Source organism: Bufo gargarizans, chromosome 6 (assembly GCF_014858855.1).
Source record: "Bufo gargarizans isolate SCDJY-AF-19 chromosome 6, ASM1485885v1, whole genome shotgun sequence".
NCBI classification, from domain to species: Eukaryota; Metazoa; Chordata; class Amphibia; order Anura; family Bufonidae; genus Bufo; species Bufo gargarizans.
This window is the reverse complement of record NC_058085.1, coordinates 227025394-227050679: the sequence shown is the minus strand read 5'-3', so window position 1 is coordinate 227050679 and position 25286 is coordinate 227025394. Positions and strand designations below refer to the sequence as shown.

Below are 25286 nucleotides of genomic sequence, written 5' to 3'. Positions count from 1 at the left end.
TATCTATTTCTAACCATCTAGCTACTATAACAGGGCTATCTATCAAACATTTATTTACCTTTTTATCAAACATCTATTTATCTATCTACATAGCTAACTGTCTTTCTATCTATTATATATCTAGCTTTCTATCTATTATCTATCCATCTTTCTATCTATTATCTATATGTCTTTCTATCTATTTTAGCTATCTATTTATCTAGCTTCTAATATCTATCTAACTTCCAATCGTTCTATCTATTTTCCTATCAATCTATCCATTTATCTAACAATTTATCCATTGATATGTCTGTCTATCTATCTTTCTATCAATTTTTCTATCTATCCAGCTATCTAACAATTTATCCATTTATCTATATATGGTCATTTTATCCGTATAGCTGTGCAAATATAGACAGACAAACCCCACCACTCTGTCAATACACACAGCAATGTTGCAAAGTTGTATTAATTTGAAATGTTTACACAATTCAAAATTTCAAAGTGTTGTACAATATGCTGTAAAAATGCTCAATTTATCCGTATAGCTATCAATCTTTCTATCCTTCTATCAATCTATCTATTTATCTTTCTATCAAACATCTATTTATCTTTCTAGCTAACCGTCTATCTTGCCACTATCTTTCTAGCTATCTAGATTGTGCTATATCACTGCACATGAATCTGTGATAGGATGTGATTGTATTTACATATTATTAACACTGCTTGTATTATGATTTTTTATATATATTACTAGTAATGAATGTAATTTAACTATGGATTGTTCAATTATGAGATTGTGCTAAAATAGGCATAGAGCACTGCCCACTATGTCACTGCTTGAGGAAAATCCCATTGAGAGGATTGAAACGTTGCATGCTTGGTGAATAAAGTTTTTTCATTTTTCTTACTGCGTGGATGTGCTGCGGAATTCTTTTATTTTATATAGTTGGAGGTGGATCGCCTACTCAGCCGCTGGCACTCCGAGTATACTACACAGACAGTGGTGCTGCCCACATTCCTTTTTTATTGCCATTGAATCTAGTGGAGCTGAGCACACCAAGATTTACCAGATGACTTTGGATACAAATCTTCCCACTGAGGACCTTTCTACACCAGGCGTCTTTTCTTATTCCCAGGAGCAGACAAGCAGAATCCTTGGTGCACACAAAGGAGATGCAGAGTTTTTGTCCACTCCCAATATTACGGATACGAAACGGGACTTTGAAAGAATTACCAAAAAATTGGTGAGTTTGGATTTGCACCTCACTACATTGAGTGAGTATTTTAAAACCGGCAGGATACCTCGTGGTTTAAGGACACATTCACAACCAACCATGTACATGCATGAAAATGAATTTCGTTTGAAGTATGAATCCATTGCGAACAAATTTGCACTGGATCTCATATTATTAAATATGGAATTTTTGCAAAAGGATTTGGCCGACACTACAGAAAAACATGAATCTTTACAAGGTACACTGAGTTCGTTATTATCCACAGATGAATATCGGGATTATTTGTCCAAGTTACAGCCGCACCTGGACAGATTAAAAGTTGAAATTCAGGATACCAAACGCAGCAAATGGCAACGTGATGCGTTGGATTATAATTCAGGGAATGTGTATAATTGGACAATTAACCATCAGTCACAACAACGCACTCAAAAGATTGGAAAGAAAAATCTGAAAAGGGACTTGACTCAAACTCAAACTCCACAGAATAATGCTTCCACAGAACCTTTTTTAGAGGATACAATGAACTTGTTAGGAAGAAGCGAACGCGGCGTGGAGGAAGGAAACGCCACCGCTTCCGACACAAAAACAAGGAGCAAAAGAATATTGACCAAAAAACGCAATTAAATGATAACAACACTGTGGTAAATATCTCCTCCCATGTTTTATCAGACACACAGTTGGATCGCAACACACTATTGAGATACAACAGTGCACACCCCAGAGCCATGGTCAAATCCCTTCCGTTGAGTCAATTTTACCGCGCAAAACGTATAGTGAGCAATAATGATGAATTATCAGGGGTTCTAAAAGATATGACACAGTCCTTTATAGACAGGGACTATCCAGTATCCCTATTGGAACAACATCTCATTTCTATTCAGGACAAATCACGTGCCGACCTCCTGACAAAAAGGGACAATAACATCAACAAACAAAATAAGAGAATTCCTCTAGTGACGGTATACACAGAAGAAAGCACACACATTCGACAAATTATTTTAAAACATTGGTCGGTCTTGAAGAGTGGACATGAGGGGATTGAGGAATTCCACCTTCCTCCCCTCATGTCATATAAAAGAACCAAGAACCTTAAGGATAGATTAATCCACACTGATATAGGTCCACAAAAAGAGCTGGGCCAAACTTTTTTGCGTAAGCCCAAATTGGGAAGTTTTCCATGTTTAAACTGCATTAATTGTAGATACATGCATAAAGGCGGTGTTTTTGTACATCCGCAGACACAGAAAAAATACTACATAAAGCACTTTTTGACATGTGAATCCTCATTTGTTATATACATCCTTTGGTGCCCATGTCAATTATTATATATTGGAGAGACCTCATGGGACTTCAAAAGTAGAATTAACCAGCACCGCTACACCATCCGTAAAAAACGGATGGATCTTCCAGTCCCAAAACATTTTACTGATATGGGCCACAAGGAGAGTGACCTTAAATGCATGTTAGTTGATCATATTCCTACTCCACGGAGGGGTGGGGATAGACATGCTCTTCTCAAAAAATGTGAGATGCGATGGATTGCTAAACTCAATACAGTAAGACCACAGGGATTAAATGTGGACTATAGGCCCTGGTTATTGTCCTAGGTGATTGCACCCATGATTCTGCTTGTCTGCTCTTAAATGGAATAATATGTGGTTGTGCCCCCTGCTCATTGAACAGGGAGATCTTATGTTTTACATATTGTTTTTATTACCCTCAGGACTATGGTGAACACTATGCGTATTTACAGTAGGGACGAACGATGGAAGGTCTACTCATTGGACTATCATGGGACTCATGTATACGGATTTTTTTATTTTTCCTGTTTTCAAGAACAAATTTTGTTTATAAATACTTATAGAGTTGTGCTCTGAGCACAGCATGACACGTGAACATGCTTTGCACGTGGCACGACTTATGATTTGATCTTACATATAAACAGGTTATCTTTACAAATTAATCGATTATTTCCTTAGCTGCTTTGTCCAGTTATGCGTTCTTTTGGATCTATATACATGCATATGGGTATATATGATGGAGCTATGTGACATGGGGTTATCTGATCGATACATCCACAAGTTTAGATTCACATATGGATTGACCTTTTGAGTGACTGATCTCGGGGAGAGAAGTGACATTTTTACGGATATAGATAGTGGATATAGATAGTGTACCCCGTAATCTAGAGGATGATCCCGATCTGCCATGTTGGGATTCCAGGAATGGTATCCAACAGACAGGGGGGGTAACTCAGCTTGTGACTGTATGATGACAACATTAGTCACATGTACTGAACTCCTCGATTAGACTAGGGGACCACTAAATAATTACTATACTGAATTTAAGATTGCAATGGAGAAGCGGCGACATTTTTGCTTATCACATAAAGCCTCTCCGTATATAATAATGGTACTTCCAGTTATATAGGGTCACGCATATCTCCCTGAGAGATCATTAGCTCATATATGTTTCTTTCCGGGTGAGTCGACACAATGTGGAGTGCGATTAGTCTCTGCCAAGTCGCACTGCTAGTATATTTTTTCTTATGCCTGTATTCTCGATCCCCCCCCCCCAATTTTTTTTGGGGGGGATGGCCATATATCTTTAATATAGACAGTGCGGCCTAGGAACTTAATGTATACATTGTTTATATGTTTATATATTCACATCTTTAACATCGATATTAACATATGAACAGAGTTACACATATGCCTGTATCATTACCGAACACTTGGAGTTCCAGGCTGTTTATTCCGATCATGTGATATACTCTAACACATGACCGGGGGAGTGACTACATTCCTGAAGGTCCTTAGACATGCGCAGTGTAATGCATGTCTGAGATGAGAGATCAGGTGATTAGAAGTCCCAGGAAGGTCCTCCAGACATGCGCAATGGTATGCCTGAGACGCCGGCATCCACGAGTATTGACCCCTCCGTACGTCTCTACAATGTTGTTCATCATTTTACTGTAGGTACACCTGCACATTTTAGTTATTTATATGATCGACACCTGAATCAATTATGATCGTTATTAAAGTATTGTCTTTGCATATTGTATATTAGATAGGTTAGGGGTACTATGTACACTATATCACTGCACATGAATCTGTGCAGTGGATGGATGTGATTGTATTAACATATTATTAACACTGCTTGTATTATGATTTTTTATATATATATTACTAGTAATGAATGTAATTTATCTATGGATTGTTCAATTATGAGATTGTGCTAAAATAGGCATAGAGCACTGCCCACTATGTCACTGCTTGAGGAAAATCCCATTGAGAGGATTGAAACGTCGCATGCTTGGTGAATAAAGTTTTTTCATTTTTCTTACTATGTGGATGTGCTGCGGAATTCTTTTATTTTTTATCTACATATCTAGCTATCTACCTATTTGACTATTTATCGAACAATTTATCTAGACATCTATCTATCGATCAATTTATCTATGAACAATCTAACTATCTACCTATCTATTTTATCTATCTATCCATTCTATCTATCTGTCTTTCTATCTATCTTTCTATCTATTATCATTCCATTATCTTTCTATCTATAACATATCTATTTATCTATCAATTTAGCAATCAACAACATATATATATATATATATATATATATATATATATACACACACAACTATTTAGCTAGCTTCTAACAGCTATCAATTTATCTATCTATTTATGTTCAATTTATCCGTATAGCGGTGCCAATATAAACAGACAAGCCCCACCACTCGGTCAATACACACAACAATGTTGCAAAGTTGTATTCATTTAAAATGTTTACACAATTCAAAATTTCAAAGTGTTGTACAATATGGTGTAAAAATGTTAAAATGCTCAATTTATCCGTATAGCTATCAATCTTTCTATCCTTTTATCAATCTATCTATTTATCTTTCTATCAAACATCTATTTATCTTTCTATCTAACCGTCTATCTTGCCGCTATCTTGCTAACTATCACATATCTATTTATCTATCAATTTATCTATCTATCTATCTATCTATCTACTTATCTAACTATCTACTTATCTAACTATCTACCTATTTGACAATTTATCTAACAATTTATCTAGACATCTATCTATCAATTTATCTATCTATCTACATATCTAACTATCTACCTATTTGACTATTTATCTAACAATTTATCTAGACATCTATCTATCAATTTATCTATCTGCCTATCTATCTATCTTATCTATCTAATCCATTCTATCCATCTGTCTTTCTATCTATCTTTCTATCTATTATCTATCTTTCCATTATCTTTCTATCTATAACATATATATTTATCTATCAATTTAGCAATCAACAATCTCAATATCTTCCATTTTATTTATCTAGCTTCTAATATCTAACAGCCTATCTTTCTTTCTATCTTTCTATCAATCTATCTATATATTGACCTATTTATTTCAGCTGTCTTTCTATCTATCTTTCTATTATCTATCTTTCCATTATCTTTCTATCACATATCTCTTTATTTATATATCAATTTATCTATACATTTATCTTTATATCTATCTTGCTATTAAGCTGTTTATATATCTACCTATCTTTCCACTTTCCTACAGATGGCAACATCCTCCAGACATTCGTCTCAGATCACTGCTAATGCTAAAACAGGATGTTGAGGTTTTTTGAGAGCCTCCTGACAGATGACTACAAATGGTGAAATCTAATGTCATAATCTAATGTCCAAATTAATACAAAAGCACAAGGTTTTTGATATAAAAGCCAACCACTTTGATATGCATTTATATAAAAAAAAAACTTGTGTTTACACATTAAGTAGTTGCTGTCTTTCAAATAGATTATGTTTTATAAGAATTTATATGTTTATTATAGGCCTTTTTATGTCCAAATCTTAATTTTATATTGAAAACTTGTCAAAGTGTTAGAAATGGGCATATCCAAAAAGATTTTTTATCAAAATTAAACTTAACAACCTGTATAATTTGATATGAATGGATATCAAAGTGGTTGGCTTTTATATTAAAAACTTTGTGCTTTTGTATTCATTTGGACATTAGATTATGACATTAGATTTCACCATTAGTAGGCAGCTGTCAGGAGGCTCTCAAAAAACCTCAACATCCTGTTTTAGCATTAGCAGTGATCTGAGACGAATGTCTGGAGGATGTTGCCATCTGTAGGAAAGTGGAAAGATAGGTAGATATATAAACAGCTTAATAGCAAGATAGATATAAAGATAAATGGATAGATAAATTGATATATAAATAAAGAGATATGTGATAGAAAGATAATGGAAAGATAGATAATAGAAAGATAGATAGAAAGACAGCTGCAATAAATAGGTCGATATATAGATAGATTGATAGAAAGAAAGATAGGCTGTTAGATATTAGAAGCTAGATAAATAAAATGGCAGATATTTAGATAGATTGTTGATTGCTAAATTGATAGATAAATAGATATGTTATAGATAGATAATGGAAAGATAGGTAATAGATATAAAGATAGATAGATAGATAGATAGATAGACAGATGGATAGAATGGATAGATAGATAAAATAGATAAATAGGCAGATAGATAAATTGATAGATAGATGTCTAGATAAATTGTTAGATAAATAGTCAAATAGGTAGATAGTTAGATATGTAGATAGATAGATAGATAAATTGATAGATAAATAGGTATGTGATAGCAAGATAGACGGTTAGATAGAAAGATAAATAGATGTTTGATAGAAAGATAAATAGATAGATTGATAGAAGGATAGAAAGATTGATAGCTATACGGATAAATTGAGCATTTTAATTTACAGCATATTGTACAACACTTTGAAATTTTGAATTGTGTAAACATTTCAAATGAATACAACTTTGCAACATTGCTGTGTGTATTGACAGAGTGGTGGAGTTTGTCTGTCTATATTGGCACAGCTATACGGATAAAATGACCATATATAGATAAATAGATAAATTGTTAGATAGCTGGATAGATATAAAAATTGATAGAAAGATAGATAGACAGACATATCAATGGATAAATTGTTAGATAAATGGATAGATTGATAGGGAAAACAGATCGAAAGACAGTCAGTTAGATAGATAGAAAGATACATTTGTTAGATAAATGGCTAGATAGATTGAAAGATAGATAATAGATAGAAAGAAAGATAGAAAGACAGCCAGTTAGATAGATAGATAAATAGATGTTTGATAGATAGAAATGTAAATAGATAGATGTTTGATAGATAGCCCTGTTATAGTAGCTAGATGGTTAGAAATGGATAGAAAGATAGATAGATAAATGGATAAATTGTTATATAGATTGATAGGTATATAGATAGATAAAATATTTATCTATTGAAACGTTAGATTGGGATAGATAGATATACGGATAAATTGATCATTTTTACATTTTTACAGCATATTGTACAACATTTTTGAAATTTTGTATTGTGTAAACATTTCAAATTGTGAATTGACAGAGTGGTGGGGTTTGTCTGTCTGTATTGGCACAGATATACGGATAAATTGATCATAGATAGAAAAATGGATAAATTGTTAGATAGCTGGATAGATAGAACAAAATGATAGAAAGATAGATAGAAAGACAGATCAATGGATAAATTTTAGATAAATGGATAGATTGATAGGAAAATAGATAGAAAGATTGGAAGTTAGATAGATATTAGAAGCTAGATAAATAGATAGCTAAATATATAGAAAGACATATAGATAATAGATAGAAAGATAGATAGATAGATAATAGATAGAAAGATAGATAATAGATAGAAAGACCGACAGTTAGATAGGTAGAAAGATAAATAGATGTTTGATAGAAATGTAAATAAATGTTTGATAGCTAGCCATGTCATAGTAGCTAGATGGTTAGAAATAGATTGATAGATAGATAGATAGATAGATAGATAGATAGATAAATGGATAAATTGTTAGAAAAATTGATAGAATGATAGGGAAAGCAGATCGAAAGACAGCCAGTTAGATAGATAGAAAGATACATTTGTTAGCTAGCTGGATAGATAGAAAGATAGATAATAGATAGATAGAAAGATAGATAATAGATAAGATAGTTGGATAGATAATAGATAAGATAGTTGGGTAGATAAATGGATAGCTAATAGATAGATAGATAGATAGATAGATAGATAGATAGATAGATAGATATACAGTTGTCTGGATAAAAATGGATTGATAGATAAAATGGATAGATAGAAATAGCTAGAAAGATAGACTATAGCTAGGTAGATAGAAAGATAGATAGATAATTGTTAGATAGAAGGATAGATAGGTAGATAAATTGATAGATAGACTTTAGATAGATGGGGTATATGGCTGTATAGATACATATATAGATAGATAGATAAATGGAAAGATAGACAGATAACAGATAGATGTAAAGATAGACTATAGATAGGAAGATAGAAATATAGATAATTGATAGATAGATAGAAGGATAGATAATAGATAGATAGATGGAAAAATAGACTAAAGATAAGTAGATAGATAGCTAATAGATAGATAGAAGGATAGATATGTAGGAACATTGATAGATAGAAAACAGGTAGCTGGCTAGATCGACTATAAATAGGTAACTAGAAAGATAGATAGATAGAATTTAGATAGATGGGTATATGGATGTATATATACATAGATAATAGATAGTTGGATAGATAAATGGATAGATAACAGATAGCTGGATAGATAGATATATAGATAGACAGTTGTCTGGATAAAAATGGATTGAAGATAGAAATAGCTAGAAAGATAGCCTATAGATAGGTAGATAGAAATATAGATAATTGATAGATAGATAGAAGGATAGATAATAGATAGATAGATGGACAAATAGACTAAAGATAAGTAGATAGATAGAAAACAGATAGCTAGAAAGATAGACTATAGCTAGGTAGATAGAAAGTTAGATAGATAATTGTTAGATAGAAGGATAGATAGGTAGATAAATTGATAGATAGACTTTAGATAGATGTGGTATATGGCTGTATAGATACATAGCTATGTAGATAGATACATGGAAAGATAGTTAACAGATAGATGTATAGATAGGTAGATAGAAATATAGATAATTGATAGATAGAAATATAGATAATTGATAGATAGATAGATGGAAAAATAGACTATAGATGATAGATAGACTATAGATAGTGATAGATTAAATGGATAGATAGAAATAGCTAGAAAGATAGACTATAGGTAGATAGAAAGTTAGATAGATAATTGTTAGATAGAAGGATAGATAGGTAGATAAATTGATAGATACACTTTAGATAGATGTGGTATATGGCTGTATAGATACATAGCTATGTAGATAGATACATGGAAAGATAGTTAACAGATAGATGTATAGATAGGTAGATAGAAATATAGATAATTGATAGATAGAAATATAGATAATTGATAGATAGATAGATGGAAAAATAGACTATAGATGATAGATAGACTATAGATAGTGATAGATTAAATGGATAGATAGAAATAGCTAGAAAGATAGACTATAGGTAGATAGAAAGTTAGATAGATAATTGTTAGATAGAAGGATAGATAGGTAGATAAATTGATAGATACACTTTAGATAGATGTGGTATATGGCTGTATAGATACATAGCTATGTAGATAGATACATGGAAAGATAGATAACAGATAGATAACAGATAGATGTAAAGATAGACGGTAGATGGAAGGATAGATAGGTAGATGAATTGCTAGATAGACTTATGCATGTATGTATACGTATCTCTGTGCTAACCATACACAGACTGTGTCCTGTTTTATATATGCGGGTCCTGTTGTAAAACACAATGTTGCAACTATTAGCACATTCATTAGTTGATGTCTCTCTTATTTATTTATATATATATTATTTTTTTTTATTTGTAACTGCCGGACATTAGATTTCACCATCTGTAGTAAGCTGTCACGAGTCTCTCAAAAAGCGCAACATCCTGTTTTAACACTAACAGTAATCTGAGAAGAATGTCTGGGAGGATGTTTCCATTTGTAGTAATAAGCTGGAAGAAGTGGTAAGACCTTAATGGACGAATACTCTTTATATCAAACAATATAAGGCAATATAAACTTAATATCAAGCAATATCAAGCGATATAAACTTTATATCAAACACCTATAAATTTTATATAAAATTGTTATCAATCAATATAAAGGGGGTGGGGTTATCTGTATAAAAGGGGGCGTGGTACCTGTCACTTTTAGTTTGACGAAACATATACCCTCTTACTACTCACATACAATATAAAACATACACATGTATTGACATACAAATGACTGCAAAACCAATAGTTGGACTTAATATGGCTGCAATATACATGTGCAATCTTTATCAAGCCTATGACCACATGTATGGCGTGTAGACCGCGTGTGAATGTCTGCACTCAATCGCCTGTTAAAGCGTCCGCATATGATGAAAGCGTCTGCATATAATGAAAGTCACGTATGTAATAACATCAGATGGGCCCCGTAGGGCAAAGTACGTTACCCCTCTTTCGTCCCCGTAATCCTGCAGCAGCCGCAGCTTAGACTCACCCGGCGCCTTGAGTGGTCTTCAGGTCTCAAACGCTGCATCCCACGTGACCTGGCTGCGTTTCATGTGATGCACACCGCTCTGTGGAAGGCTGGTGAGTACGTTCAGTCCTAAGGTCCAGACCATGTGCTTGTCTCTGCACTGGAATTCGCTCACTGGGGGTCTGAGGGGTGGGATGCCTATTGATACTGGCACCTCAGGATTCCATTACAAAGTCCTTTGCTGTCATGAACCATACGCTTTCGGGGATCAAGCTCGTTCCTCAGCGGCAATGACGGCTACTAGAATCACTTTCCCTTATATACCCTCCTTCATTATGGCCAGGCATTCTGGAACTTCAACTACATTAAGATCCCGATATGGATCACTTCATTTGGAACCAAACTCATTTTCTATATAATCGCACATGCGATATTCATTGGGTCCAACAGATGCTGCAATAAAACCACTACTGATATTCAAAATAAGAAAACATCAAACCATGTCCTCACTTAAAAATTCGCAATAGCGTCTTCTCCATCCATCCCATTGTATCCTGACACCTATCTGGGCCAATATATATACAGGAGTCCAATATATAGAAAAACACATACTATTTTAAAAAAAAGCATACTATTTAAAAAAAAAAACGCACTTGCGTTATCTGTGCGTTTTTTATCTCAAAGTGCGTTTTTAGTGTTCTCCTGTTTGGTCACTACTTGCGGCCAGAAATATATGAAACCATATAAAAAACATACAAATTCATCATTAAAAATAACCTCATAAATAAATAAAATGTATCAATCTCTTGAATGAAACCATACTGTATTCTTCACAAGCTGGTAGTCAGAGGTATCCGAGGGTTGGTCAGGCGGGGAGAGGGTATCCAAGTGCTGATACACAGCCGGACTTGTATCCCATGTCCCCACCGGACAACCCCCCGATTTCTAAATGTCTTACCTATTTATAGGAACCCGAATAACTCCATTTCAGCATTTAAACCTTTTGGGGCCAAGGTGTCAAACTCAAATATCCTCCGGGACTCCTGTCTAGACATACGGGTAATAGGATTTCCACCTCTTTTTGACTGGTATACCTTTTCAATAGCTGTAAATCGAAGGGAGGTTGGATCACAACTGTGGAAGACCTTAAAGTGTTTGGAAAGTGAGTGCAACTCATCTCCCTTCAGGATCTTTAACACCTGCTCCCTCACTCTCTTTTTCAGGGGCCTTTTTGTTCTGCCTACATATTGTTTAGAGCATGAACATTCGAGGAGGTAAATAACATTTTGAGAATCACATGTTAATGTGTCCCTAATCTCAATCTCGAACTCATTTTGGGAGGATTTGACTTTTGTAGATTTTTGGGGGAATGAGGTATTTTTATTATTTAGACACCTCCCACATCTAAAAAACCCTTTTGGTGTCTTCCACAGAGAACCCATTGGAGTCTTCTGTTGTTTGATAGTGGGGGATACTCTCGATGCTAAATTATTAGCTTTGGTATAAGTTATTTGTGGGGATTCTGTAAGGAAAGGGCCCAGGAGTTTGTCCTCTAATAGAAAGTTCCAACATTTTCTGACTACTCTCTCTACCTGCTTATTTTGTGTATGAAACGGTAGAATGAGTCTCAAAATTCCATCTTGTACCATGTCCTCCTTTGGTCTAAAAAAAGAATCCATTTCCATTCCCCTTACTTTATTCATAGCCTCCATAATAAATGTGGACGGGTATTCCTTTTCCAAAAATTGGTCCCTTAATACTGAGGCCTCCACTTCAAATTGGTCTCTATGCGTGCAATTACGTCTTAACCTCCTAAATTGAATGACAGGTATATTGGTCAGCCATCTAGGCAGATGGCAACTTGAAAACCTAATATAACTGTTCCTGGTAACCGTTTTGAAGTGGGTACTACAAATAATTCGGGGCCCCTCCACTTTCAAATGGATATCCAAAAACGTGGCCTCTCCATGTCTTATATCTGGAGTAAACTTCAAGTTCCAATTATTCTGATTGATGTCTATTAAAAACATATTTAGAGATTCCTGATCCCCCTGCCAAATAAAAAAAATACATCATCGATGTATCGATGCCAGAGCACCAGACTCGTCTCCAGCCTAGGACGGATGATGTTGTCTTCCCATTGAGCCAAAAACAGGTTGGCGTAGCTGGGGGTGAATCTGGTGCCCATGGCGGTGCTTGTCAATTGTAAAAAGAACTGATCCTCAAACAAAAAATAATTGTGACAAAAAGAACTGCACTGCCTCCAAAATAAAGCCAATCTGTGCTTCCTCCAATCCACTATTAATTTTGAGTTGGCTATTCAGAGCCTCAGGGTCCTTAGTGTGCTCAATGATCGTATATAATGAACTAACATCTAAGGTGCCCATAATCCAGTGTTCCTCCCATTCCAACAATTCTATAGTTTTAATTATATCCGTTGTATCTTTAATATATGATGGGACTTTTTTGACCACTGGTTGAAGCCACTCATCTATATATTTGGATAAATTGGCCGAGAGGGATTAAATCCCTGATACAATCGGCCTACCGGGGGGAGATGTTAAATCCTTGTGGATCTTGGGGATACAGTAAAAAGCCGGAATCCTTCTATCTGTACCCAAGATAAAACGAGCCTCCTGTTCTAAAGGATCTGTCGGATCTTTTCTCAATCTCATATATGTACCATCGTCATTCAGCTGCCTAAGGCACTCGGCCCTCTACGCCTCTGTGTCCAAGATCACAGCGGCTCCACCCTTGTCCGCAGGGCGCACAGTCACATCGTGTGCCTTCTGCAGCTGTTGGATCGCATCAATCTCTTTCCTACTGAGATTATTTCTATTCCTAGGCTTTATTTGTCTTAATTCTCTCTCTACATTTACCCTAAAGGCCATCATTTTGTCACTAATTTCCTGCCTGGGGTATTATTGGATCTTTCTCTCAAAGTGGTGTGGGGATATCTTTCCGGACCAGTATCTAAGTTGTGTGGGCATACAGGGTTCTTTAGAAAATATTTCTTCAGGCATAATTTCCTGATGAACTTCTCTATCCCAAAATAAGTCGAGAATTTATCAATTGGTTTAGTGGGTGCGAATTTGAATCCTTTGCTCAAAAGCGAAATCTGTGCTTCAGTGGGTTTCATTTTACTAATATTAATTATACTCAATGTGTCCTGTGTGCATAAGGATTGTGTCTTTTTCCATGAGTGTCTCCCTCTCCGTGTCTTTTTGGTGCACTGTAATATTGGGACATTTGATTCAACGGTGACCTGTTCCGATATGTGATTGGACCCCGGTAATTGTCCTCCATTCTCTGTGGTGAGTGTCTTTCGTGTGTTACTTGACAGTGTCTTAGATTGTAGTCGTACTGTCGTGTTTTTTGATACCTCTGTGTTTGATTCCATGTTTGTCGATGTGGAGGGGAAGGTGTGTGGAATTTCCTGATCCTGTGGTGTGGGGGGGTCCCATCAAAAAAAAAAAAGAGGGGAAGCTAGAGCCTAAAATCTGTTGGAGGTTGGGATATTCACATGATCCCATGTTCTTCCATTCTCTCCAATCTCTCTACTTCCTACATTGGGATTAGCATTTGATGTTTTGCTAGTTTCCTGTTTATTTCTCCCTGTAGGTTTAAATTTTTTATTTTTTTTTCTATTCATAATCTCTCCTTCTAAATTGTCCAAATTATGGCAAATTCTCTCTTTCCATTTCTGTACATCCTCTGTATCTGGGAAAAGTTCTATATCTATCTTTCCTCAAGGTGGAAATCTGTTCCGAGAACTGTTCTGTCATTTGGGATCTCCTAGTGATCACCATTTGAATCAGAACTTCTGGTGGTCATAAGCTTGATTAAGATTGCGCATTTATATTGCAGTCATATTGAGTCCAACTATTGGTTTTGCGGTCATTTGTATGTCAATACATGTGTATGTTTTATATTGTATGTGTGTAGGATTTTAATAGCCTTTTATTATTTATTTTATGCAAATAAATTGGGATTACTGATATCCTGCCGTGGATGTTGTCAGATATTTGAGTGCCCTCCAACCACCTTACAATTTTGCTATTCTGTCAGAACTATTGGGTATGAATAAAGTCCATAAGTATAAGGCCTATATAAGAGTATGGACATGAGCCTAAGGGACAACCATTTTGTCTTATTTTAAAAGGCAGAGTTAATTCAGGATTTTTTTTACTCTGAAATTGCTAACCTAAGGTTTACGATATATACCAAAGTGTTTACCTAAGTCTGTTTTTGTGAGAAGGAGATGTCCCAAGGTCTAATGAAATGTAATTGCCTAGATAAGACAATGTATTAGAAAGATGCTGAGTTCTGATGATTTTCAGTGAATAGAAAGACTCTAATCTTTCTTTGTGGTTTTTATATTAATCAATGTAGGAGTAGATTGATTTTATATTATCAATTTTAATAGGCGTACCGAATATATAGTATATATATATAAGAGTATGGTCCTTATAGCTATATTCAGTATTAAGAGTAGAAACGAGGTACAAATTCCTCTGTCATTTTTAGAATCTCTCTCAGTGTAACACACAAATTAATTATTTCTTTCCTTGAGGTTTTCTTGAATGGAGAAATGTGGACACAGGTGATCATGAACAAACCCTGTCTCTTCCAAGAACAATGAATTGAGATAGCCCTGTTTATCTTGATTTAATTAGGTCTGGTCAAAAGATTCAAGGATAAACAAGGTGGTTGACGAAGTATAAAAGCCATTGTCTATTCAAGATCTTCTCAAGGTTTTGTCTGAAACCTTAGATAACATTCATTGCTAGTATAAAATAAGAGAAATAAGCGAGTGGTTCGATTTTTGTATGGAATACTAGTGCCATCTAGTGTTAGGGTAAAATACTAGAGGGAGGTTATATTGATTATAAAGTGAGGTCACTAGTTAATGATAAAACTTGGCCAAGCCCTTTCTAAGATAGGATAAAAATATGGTATGGGCTGACAGAAAGGATCTCTAGAGCTCTCTAGCTCTCTCTCTCTCTGACCATCTTCAAAAGACCATCTTCAAAAGACCAGATCCAGCCCTGACCACCTTTTCAGTCATTGGAGGCAGCCATCTTAGAACCATTGAAACTGATTTCTGCTAGCTGACATTGTGGTATAGTATAACCTTACCTATATTTTATAGGATAATTAATTAATATAATACATATCTATATATATTCAATTAACCATACCTTGTGTATAGTATCTGTTTTGGAATAAGATTGGGGTGTACCTGCAGCATCATCCTGAAAATTAATCCAATACAGGGAGATTGAAAATATACTGGTGAAATCACGGTATTATCTCCAAGGAATTGAATTCAGTTCTAGACCAGTATGGTTGATATATATATATATATATATATATATATATTATATAGATAAAAGATAAACCAGATTTGGGTTTAATCGGACATTTGTCGGCTGAGAGAAATCAAGTATTAAATTGATTTTAAATATAATTGAGGGGTATTATTATAAGAAGGCATAATTGTGTATATATATATGTTCTCAATTATTTTTGTCTTTATCACTATTTTGCATATCATTGATTGAATTTTATTATCGCCAATTTTATTATATATATTATTTTGCACTATAAATTGTATTAATAAATTACATATATATTTTGTCTGTAACTGGGTTTTGTCTTCAATTCAACGCAGATCACGAGCTTGTTTTAGCTTGATATTTATGATAATAAGTTAGAATCTCCTTTATTACAGATTTTAATTTATTCACATAAATAATATAGACTGTCAATCGGAGACAGCATAAATATTCCGACATTAATCTGGAGGTCCCACCGAGATCTGCTTGTAATAGAAACAAAATTTTGGGGTGCAAAATATATATTTGATAAAGTTATTGTGGTACTTGTAGTGCAACAAGTAAAAATATGTCTGGCGAGGCTAGCCAAGGCATGCAGGCTGCTGCTGCAGTGGTAAAGACTGATATGCATGATAGAAAGACTCAAGAATTAATTGAATATATTGTGATGGGTCATATGCATGACAGGTTGGATATTAAGAGAGAGTTAAAGGATTGGAGGGTTGAATTGGAAAAGAGAGCTGTAGAATATGCAGATGATGTCTGGTCTGATAAATCCCGGTTTGCTGATTATCTCTGTCACATTTCCCAAGCTAAACATAAGAAAGATAAGGATTCATTAATCCTTCAATCTTGGCCTGAATTTGTATATTTAGTTGTTGAAATAGCAAAGCAATTAGAAAAAGCAAAATATAAAAATGTTGAACAGGCATATGAAATTGATAAATTTCAAAAAGATCTATCTGAAATAGGAAAATAAGGCGGCCATGGTTTCTGGTGAATTAGCACAATGGTCTGCTAAATTATCAGAATATAATGACAGAGACAATCAACAGCAAGAGGTAATAAGTACTCTGGAATGGAAATTAAGTCAGGCTACTAATGAACTGTCTAAATGTCAATTGTCTATGGTGGATCTAGATGAGGAATGTAACAAGTTGTATAAGGACAATAGAAATTTACAAACAGAGTTAGATAACCGGGATCTTGACCCTCTTCAATTCAGACAGCCTAAGGATTCTAATAGAGTGAAGGTAAAATATTCCAGGGGGGAATCAGATGCAGAAAGTAAATATGACAACCCCTTTAATGGAGAAGAATTAATGGCTCTGAGAGAATATTCTCTTCCTAAATTAAGACCGATTTCACCTCCTCGGTCCTCTAAAAGTTCAGTACAGAGATCTTATCAACCCATGATAGACACTACTAAGGTGATCAAGTTTCTCAAGGAAACTGTGGGTCAATTTGCTAAAAAGGGATCACCCTCCATAATAAGTCATTTGGAAATATATGAGGAGGCCATGAAAACTTTACATTTAGAACAGGACATACAAAAACTTGAATTTATTACCTTGGTATTCGAATCAAAACACCGATATTTCTTTAATTCCCTTAGAGATATGGGTAGGGATTCTTGGTCAGATGTGGTCGCAGAAATAAAAACTGAATTTGGTCCCTATAAGTCCGCTACGGCTGCAAGGAGGGCCTTATTTACCCTGAAATGTAGACATAATCAAAGTCCCAGGGAATTTTTGTTAGTCCTCAAAAATGCCTATAGTTTATCCGAAAAAGATCCCAATTTTGAAGGTAGTGAATTCATCCAGTTATTTTATGACGCTTTGCCCAATAAAATAAAATTTATTTTGGCCAGGGATTACCATCCCAGAAAGACTCACTGAGAGTACAACTCTGTACGCTGCAATACAAAATTGTGATGAGTCTCCTGATAGAAAATTTAAAAGAGCGAGTGAGGAAATAGCAGAAACTCACATAAAAAGAGATCAGGGAAAATTTGAAAGCCCTAAAAGAAGTTATGCTGATGTGTTAAAAACTCCTAGACCTTCCCAGCCAAATAAAATTCAGCCTAGGCCAGATGGGAATAAGGGTCCAAATGTTGCTGAAAAGAACCCAAACCACAGAAGGAGTTTAGAAATAGACGGTTCCCTCCTTTTCAAAGATATCAAAATAATTATTATAGGGGATATCAACGTAGGCCAGAAAGGGCTCAAAGTGGTTCTGAGTCAGATGGTTCTGGGAGATCACAATCATATCGGTACCAAAATCAATCTCCCAAAGATTATGGGAGAAAGAGAAGTAACCTATATGATCGAATGGATCAAATCCAAGATCAGTTTGGTATGTTGATGCAAGCGGATGGAGGAATTGTCTAAAACAATCACTGCTAACCCTAAAAATCCTTTTTTAGGGGTAACCCCTCCTGTAGAGAATCCTCCCCAACTATAAAGGGGGAGAAGCAGGTAAGTATGTCAAATGTTGCAGAGGTTGATGACTTAAATGTATGTAAAGTGGAGCAATCTAATATAATTGTCTTTCCCTTTAAAAGGAATTTAACCCTTACAAAGCCACATGGCAAGGGGGAGGGGAAACCTGTTTGTTCTGTCTTACAGCACACAAAGTCTTCAGCTGCACAGAAGAAGGCATACGATCCTGCTCATAAAAGGAAGGAGGAGGAGTTGAGGACAAGTATAACTACCAAGCAGGAAAACAATTTCAATAATCATTCCAAATATCTTTGTTCCATACAGGAAATAGATAGATATTATATGAAAGTTGAATTATTTGAAAATTTCTCGCCAATAATAGCCTTGATAGATACAGGTAGCCAAGCAACTTTATTATCTTTAAAATACTTCCAACAATTGCAGGATGTATCTTCTAACAGGTATAAGTTAAAAAGCTTTAATGCTAACCTGGTAAGTGTCTCAGGCAATGCCCTCAAGGTTTTAGGTAAAGCTTGGCTGGATTTTAAAGTAGGAAACAAAGTAATTAGCCATCCTACATTGATCGTGGATATACCCAAATGATAGATTAATTATTGGCATCGATTTCCTGAAAAGATTAAGTCCAGTTATTGATTTTGTTAATAAGGTGATATGGTCTCAAGTGAGGATGCCCATTAATTATGAACAATCACAATCCTATCACAATAGGCGTAACTGCCATGTGATAGAGGAAAGGCCAGATTCCATTGAGGTACATTTCCGAAATAGCCAAGTCCCTGATGTCTCTTTCCTGCAAATCACTCCAAATTCCACTAAGGTGAACAGGAAGATAACCATATGTGTGTCTCCTGAACGAGTAAAGATGTCTGTTTGGAAGGGGATGTTCTTACAATCCACCTACACCCAGAAACTACTGACCCTATTGGGTTTAATGGTCACGAACAATTCCTAGTGGGAATGGAAAAGGTGGATGATGAGATGTTCTTCCCAGTACAGGTGAATGACTTAGGAAGAACTAAGAGGGCTAAATTGGATTTGCGCCATGAAAACAGTTATATTAGTAGGGATCTACTAAATCAAGTGGCCAATTCTAAAGTGATTCGATATCCAAATCCACAGGATAATTGGATACATGACTTAGATAATGATTCTGATGATCATAATATAATTGCAAAATGCATATTAACCATTTCTATTGCAGGAAAATCGGCCACTCATTTATTCCTGGTGCTTGATGAACCCAGATATCCCATGTACATTGGCAACGATATTTTACATCGTTTTGCTATCCATGTGGATATAGTGAATTCCACATTGTGGACAAGATTAAAAGGGAATCCTGATGGTTTTATGGGTGAACATGAAGCACTCAAGTCATCCCAGATACTGCCTTATGCAGTCAGTGTATTAGTGCCACGAGATATAATCATCCCTCCAGGTACTAATAATTTCCTGTTACCCATTCAGGTGTCAAAAGGCCAAAAATTAAAGAATGGTGATGCATTGATATGCCTATCAAACAGAATGCAACAATTAGGTATTTCAGTAAATCATACCCCTATGGTGAATTTACAAACTTTTAAAACCCAAATAATTGTGAATAATGGTATGCCAAATGAAGTCAATTTGTCTAAAGACACTATCATTGGTATGGCATTAGATTCAGATTATTATACTTTTGGGTTTCAGAATGTAATTATTGGCCTAATACCTGAATCGTATCTAACAGAAGAACAATTGGTTGAACAAACATTTTATTCTTCTCCTGAAGGATTGTTCACTATTAGTTCAGTATATCCTTTTAATCTTGAAGAAGGTACCTGTAAGGTAGAGGAATCCTCTCTTACCTTTGATCATACAATGAATGAGCAGGAAGCCCAGGAATATCATGAGTTTGCTGAAAAAGCAGGTAAGTCAAATCATGACCTCACTGACAGGTTGGAGGAAACCTATGAAATAGGTCAACCATAAGTTTTCCCAGGGTTTATGGAAATGGTCCAGCAACAAATCAATCAAAATTAGCTGATGGATGCTCCAATGACCCAGAGCGACAACAACTAAAGGAAGTTCTCTTAGAATTCAAGGATATCTTTGCTAAAGATTCCTTTGATTGTGGTCTGACTGACATACACATTGCCAGGATCCAGACTGATCCTGAGGCACCTCCCATTTATATCAAGCAATATCGTCTTCCGCTAGCTTGTTACGACTCGTTAGCGGAAATAATCCAAAATCTCAAGGAGAAAGGTATTATAAGACCAGTGCACAGTTCTTATAACAATCCTATTCTTGGAATTCTTAAACCGAATGGTCAAGGCGTTTATGTGCTGATCTTCGTCAGCTAAATAAACGTGTATATATGTCTGGCTGGCCCGTGCCATATATAGACCAATGCTTGGTACAAATGCAAGGCGCTAGGATCTTTACCACCTTAGATTGCGCTCAGGGATATTGGACCATCAAAGTGAGCCCTGAAGATCAATACAAATTAGCCTTTACTTTTGGTAAAGAACAGTTTGCCTGGACTAGACTACCGTTTGGGTACATAAATTCAGGTCATGAATTTCCGGTATTTTTACATAAGGCTATGCCTGATGCCACAGAAAGAGGAAATTTAACTTATGTAGATGACATTTTGATGAAAAGTACTTCATTTGACCAGCATATCCAAGAAATTAGGCATGTACTGAATCAGTTGAAAGAGGCAGGTGTGAAAATGTATTTACAGAAAGCCCAGTGGTGTTGAACTAAGGTAAATTTCCTTGGACATGAGGTTACCTGTGAAGGCCTGAATCCCCAGAAGAAAAAGGTGGAGGCTGTTATAAAGTCTAAAACACCCACCAATATCAGTGAACTAAGATCATTTCTGGGTATGATGAATTACTCCTGTAAATTCATTGATAACTATGCTGAGATTAGTAAACCGTTGCTGACATTGTTAAAGAAAGGTGTACCCTGGACATGGGGGGAGGATCAGGAACAAGCTATGTCTGAGCTTAAAAGGAGACTCACCCAAACCCCATGTCTAGCTTATCCAGAGGGGGGTAAACCCTTTTATCTGGAAACTGGTTTTACAAATCTTAGTATTAGTGCTGTCCTATGCCAAAAACAGGATAAATTGCATAAAATTATAGCTTATGCAAGTAAATCACTGTCACCAGTAGAAATAAAGTTTAGCAACTGTGAAAAGGCTTTACTAGCCACAGTCTGGGCGCTTCAAAACTTTAGAAGTTTTGTACAGGGTGAGAAAATCATTGTTGAAACGGCCCATCAACCCTACAATATCTACAGAGTGATAAAATTAGGGATGGTAACTTGTCTAACAGCAGGATCACTGCTTGGACCTTGTCTTTACAAGGATGGCCGTTGGAAGTTCAGTATAAGCAAAATAAAAAGTGCCCAGTAGCCCAAGGACTTGCTGAACTGCATGATTGCGCCGCTAATTCTCATATGGAAGAACTGGTAGATGATTTTCTAGAGGAACAAAAATCTTCCCCTTACAAAGTGTATGAAGACGACTATTTCTCTCTACTCCCCTGTGCGTACATAGATGGTTGTGCTTACCACGCCATTGTAGGGGACGAAAGAAAACTAGTGGCAGGAATTGGTATTACATGGATAGATGGGTGCCCGAGTATTTCAATAGGTTATAGTATTGGTGCTAAGAGTAGCCAGGTAGCCGAATTGGCAGCTGTCTACCAAACCGTTAAAATTGCTTTAGAGCACAATATAAAGGAATTCGTCATAGTTACCGATTCAAATTATGTGCGGAACAGTTTTGTAGAATATATGCCCACATGGAAGAGGAGTCATATGTTACGGTCCAATAACAAACCAGTGAAACACGCCAAGTTGTTTTGTGCCATAGATGAGCTAGTCCGACATAATGATCTAACCATTTATTGGAAAAAGACTAAAGGTCATTCGAAAACCCAAAATAAAGATAAAGAGGGTAATGACCTAGCTGACTAACTTGCCAAACAAGGAGCCATAAATGGTGATCATGTGAATATTGATCATCTACTAGAGATGATTCCCATTGACGCTATCACTAGACAACAGGTTAAGGCCCAAACTGAAAATAGTATAGTTCAGTGGAGCCAAGAATCTTCTAGTGAGGATCTGATCAAAAGCCAGAAGGAAGATCTTATATTGGGAATCTTCTATAAACATATTGAGGATCCTAATAATAATCCCATATCGGAGGATAATTATACCCAAAAAGAAGACCTCTGATTACTTATGAAATCCAAATCCCAATTTAGCATTCAGGATGGATTATTAATAAGAACCTCTAAAAATGGTATTCAGCAGTGGGTAGTTCCTACTACATTTAGAGGTTTAATGTTACAGCATGCCCATGATGCACCTACAGTTGGTCATCGTGGAGAAAAGATTACATATGAGTCACTACGTGATTATGCCTACTGGCCTCATATGTTAAAGGATGTCCAGAGTTATTGTCAAGGTTGTTTGGTATGTGCGCAATTTCAACCGCAAGGTCCTAAACATCGTGCTCCACTTCAGAAGAAAGGTTTTTCATTACCATGGTCTGACATCCAAATCGATTTTATTAGTCCTGTTACCCGGTCATCCTGAGGAAATAAATACATGTTAACCGTCACTTGTGTGTTTACAAAATGGGTAGAGTGTCTACCGGCCCGCAATAACACAGCCGAGACCTGTGCATTTTTGTTGGTTAACCATGTATTTTCCAGATTTGGGTTACCGTTAAGGAATGATTCAGACCGTGGATCACACTTTGTAAGTGAGGTAATGGCGAAGATGTGGAAGATGTTGGGTGTGAAGAGAAAATTACACATTGCCTATCGTCCAGCATCTAGCGGATCCGTTGAGCGCTATAACCAGTCTATTATCAACATCCTTAAGAAATATGTTAAGGAGTCGGGTAAAGACTGGGATATAAAGGTTTCCATTAGTACTCATGGCCATTAGAGCTACTCCAAGCACGGCTACCCAGATGTCACCTTTTGAGCTGATGACAGGGAGAAGAATGGTACTTCCTCAACATCTGTTGTATCGCACATCAGATCATAACCTGATCAATGCAGCCACGACACATCAGTATGTGGAGGACCTTCGTAAGTATCTTCAACATGCGTTTGCTTTCGCGCAGAAGAATCTTGAGAAAGCCGCCATAAGTAACAAAACTTATTATGACTTGAAAACGACCAAAAAGGAATATGAGGTAGGAGATAGAGTGTATCTCTATAACTTTGCACGGGATCGGGTAAAAGAAAGAAAATTTCTCCCATCATGGAAAGGTCCGTATGATGTAATTGATAAAATATCACCTGTAGTTTATAAGGTGAAAATTAATACCAAAAATTGTTTCATCGAGAAATGGGTCCATGTACATCAATTGCGAGTATGTCATCCGAGATCACAACTGAGAATCATAGAACATGACGCTGAATAAAAGAATGAATAAGGATTGCATTAATCTGATTTCTCTCAGTTCACAGATGTTCCAATTCTGGTGTTTCCATACAAAGCATTTTACATGGCAACGCTAGGGAAACTGTATATCTCAAAAGATTAAAGAATATATATTCATACTTAAATTTTATTTTATAGAAAAAGGACGCGCGGAACCAGACGTGATTCATGGCGATGATGATGACAACAAAGATACCGATATCGTGCGGATGGTGTTGATCCGAGAGGTCCAATTGAAGACGGAACTAATCATCAACCCGAATCTACATCCGTGTTTCAGATGTCCCAGGATTGTGAATGATGGCTAAGAAGATTGTACTTCAAGAATCTTTGCGAAATTGGATCCAAGGACATTCATTGGATGAAGATACCGGATATCACTATTTTAGCTTGGGAGAGGAACCAAATTGGTACATTATGCATGGGAACAAAGTCTCAGCAATAATGGCATGATTGGTGCCAAGTTTTGCATTTTCTTACATGCTAACACCATTGGACACAGGATCTCTGTGATAATATACTTTTCCAAGATTGACTTTATGATGCGACAAAAGACTCAGATAAAATATTGATGAACATGAAAATTCTTCCGACCTTCTCCCAGTTAGGTCTTAAGGGGATCCTTGACTAACGTGGGAAGAAGGGGGGGGGGATTTGTCAGAACTATTGGGTATGAATAAAGTCCATAAGTATAAGGCCTATATAAGAGTATGGACATGAGCCTAAGGGACAACCATTTTGTCTTATTTTAAAAGGCAGAGTGAATTCAGGATTTTTTTTACTCTGAAATTGCTAACCTAAGGTTTACGATATATACCAAAGTGTTTACCTAAGTCTGTTTTTGTGAGAAGGAGATGTCCCAAGGTCTAATGAAATGTAATTGCCTAGATAAGACAATGTATTAGAAAGATGCTGAGTTCTGATGATTTTCAGTGAATAGAAAGACTCTAATCTTTCTTTGTGGTTTTTATATTAATCAATGTAGGAGTAGATTGATTTTATATTATCAATTTTAATAGGCGTACCGAATATATAGTATATATATAAGAGTATGGTCCTTATAGCTATATTTAGTATTAAGAGTAGAAACGAGGTACAAATTCCTCTGTCATTTTTAGAATCTCCCTCAGTGTAACACACAAATTAATTATTTCTTTCCTTGAGGTTTTCTTGAATGGAGAAATGTGGACACAGGTGATCATGAACAAACCCTGTCTCTTCCAAGAACAATGATTCGAGATAGCCCTGTTTATCTTGA

General features: G+C 35.7%; 1 long non-coding RNA gene across 1 annotated transcript; it reads left to right on the top strand.

Annotated features, from left to right (window-relative positions):
• Positions 1-4074: 4074 nt before the first annotated feature.
• On the top strand, positions 4075-24707 carry LOC122941555. Its single transcript, XR_006390464.1, has 3 exons — positions 4075-4191; positions 10140-10268; positions 24167-24707. It is a non-coding gene; the product is annotated as an uncharacterized LOC122941555 (long non-coding RNA).
• Positions 24708-25286: the final 579 nt, after the last annotated feature.